This window comes from Nuphar pumila, chromosome 15 (genome assembly GCF_984573655.1).
Source record: "Nuphar pumila chromosome 15, dmNupPumi1.hap1.1, whole genome shotgun sequence".
Lineage (NCBI taxonomy): Eukaryota > Viridiplantae > Streptophyta > Magnoliopsida > Nymphaeales > Nymphaeaceae > Nuphar > Nuphar pumila.
The window spans coordinates 9,558,366-9,561,005 of NC_143263.1; positions in this window are offsets into that span (position 1 = coordinate 9,558,366).

Below are 2,640 nucleotides of genomic sequence, written 5' to 3' on the forward strand. Positions count from 1 at the left end.
ATAATTTGAAGTTCATAACAATGCATAAATTTTATTTATGACAAAATAAATCAAAATACAAAAGTATCAACTAAAATGGACCTCAACGGTTACCCGCAGCATAAAATTCATCTATAAGAGAATCTATAACTAAAGTCATAATATATTCTCGTTCGATGTACAATGTCATACAATCAGTAAGAAATTTGTCGTCCATTTTGTTTCGAATTTCCGTCTTCACATGCTTCATCACTAAAAATGTTCGTTCTATAGTGGTCGTAGAAACTGGTAATGTCAATACAAGACAAAATAATCTAGTTAGCATAACATAACTTTTTGACTTTCCACTTGCAACCAACTTTTGATACAAATCTGGTAGAGTAGGTACTTGAAATCGAGGATCAAAAACCATATCAATCTGATAATGTTGTAACTCTGCTTTCATGTAAAATATATCTTGTGGTGTAAAATCTTGAGGATAGAACTTCTTTGCAAGCTTGCAAATATCAGCTATATTAAAGGATTCAAATGAGTTTTTAGAATCCAATGTCGCACTGAGAGAAAGAAGTTCGACTGATGTGTCATTAAATCTAGTATTTAACTCCACCAACAAGAAATCTATAGCTTTATTGAAAACATCAAAATGATAGTGATGCTCAATCGAGGGATACTCAAGACCACGGGATTGACCAACCATATATGAACCACTGAAGTCAGATAGGCAAATATCATTTGTTGAAAAAAATGACGTTACCTCTTGAAGGAATTCTTCCCAACCATCTTCTCTCAAAGCTTGAAGCACAGTCTTTGTAGTATAGACAAATCTCATAGCAGTCAAGATATCTTGATTTTTCTTCTGAAGGGCCTGACATAGAATATCAGTAACTGCAAATATTTGATTCATCAAATGCAAGACAAATACAAATGTGAAACCTGCAATGCAAGTGTATCACCATCAACTTAAGCCTGAGATCTAGCACTTGGAGAATTTTCAATCAGGCACTCAAATACTTTACATGTTGCAACGTACATATCCATCAAGTTCTTTACAGATTCATAATGAGGACTCCAACGAGTAGCTCCAGCTCTATGCAAGTTCTCAATCTGATTAACCCCACTTCTGGTCAACCGTTCTCCAATTTCTAACAAATGCTCAATTTCTTTTCTATATGCAGCTTTCAACTCACCAACACGCTTAGGCGAAGAAGTAATAATGTTAACAACATTATCCAAATGAGAAAAGAATTGTCAAATGTCATGAACATCCTTAGCTGCAGAAACCAATGTTAATTGCAAACGATGTGCAAAACAATAGACATAATATGCATAAGGACAATCATTCAAAAATAAAGCTTAGAGCTCATTCCAAGCACCCCGCATATTACGAGCACCATCGTACCTTTGTCCTCGCATATTCTGAATTTGAAGGTTGTGACTACTAAGACTATCAGAAATTTAATTTTTCAGATTCAACGAGGTAGTATCACTAACACTTTTAATTGCAAAAAATTGTTCTCTCAAAATTCTCTCTTCATTGACAAACCTCAATACAATGCACATTTGTTCTCGTTTAGATATATCTCGTTCTTCATCAACAAGGATACAATACGGTGCATCTCCAACTTCATTATGAATCATACCTTGTACTCGGTTTGCCATAATGTGCAAAATCTCCCTCTGGATATTTGGAGAAGTGTATGTGGCATTTCTTGGAGCATTAGCCAAAACAACTTTACCAACATCTGCATTCATTTTTCCAGAATAATCAACTAGTTTAATAAAATTTCCATGATTCAATGAAGATAAAGATTCATCATGGCTCCTAAATGAGCAACCTTAGAGCACTAACCACTGAAGATCTAACATTGAGGTTCTTACTCTCAAACGAGTTTTTTGGTGTTTCTCTTGGGATACAACATTCATCACTTTGTCAATGTGATGATCCGGTCTCTTCAAAATCTTTGCATTTCTTACACATACATTATGATATGAAGACGATAAAGAACCGACATGGGTAAGAAAAGCATATTTTTCTCTTTGACTAACCCTCTTCCAATTATTAAACTCAATTGTTGTCAATGCTGAGAGATTTGAAGAAGGGCTATTATCAAGAAAAAGAAAGCAATAAAAACAATATGCTTTATCTTCTGTCGAAGAATACTCTAGCCAACGAAACTTATCATAACAATGTTCTTGACATCGACACACTTGTTTACCATATTGTCTACTTGGGTATTGTGCAAGTTTTGGTTGAAAAGATCCTGCCCTCAGATAAACCCTTCTAATTTGATCGATTTCATTAACAGGGTGATCACACATACACTTTCTTTACCCGGATATCTTTCAATATAAAAATTTGATTCTGAAATTGGATTCGGAGATAGAATATGCTCAGATGATGAAGGAATGGTTGAAATAGGACTTGGAGCTTCCTCGACTTGTCCATCTGAAGAGTTTTCTAACTTCGAAAAAAATGATAACAAGTTTTTCCTTTTCTTAGTGCTCGAAGATTGTTCTCTTTCCATTTCAAATTCTATAAATAAATAAGATACTACATGAGCATAACTTTGATTGATACAACTTACAAAAGTATTACTTTAACTGTTCAACATAACAATTATACATAAGTACACCGAATCAGATACAATTACTGATTGGTGA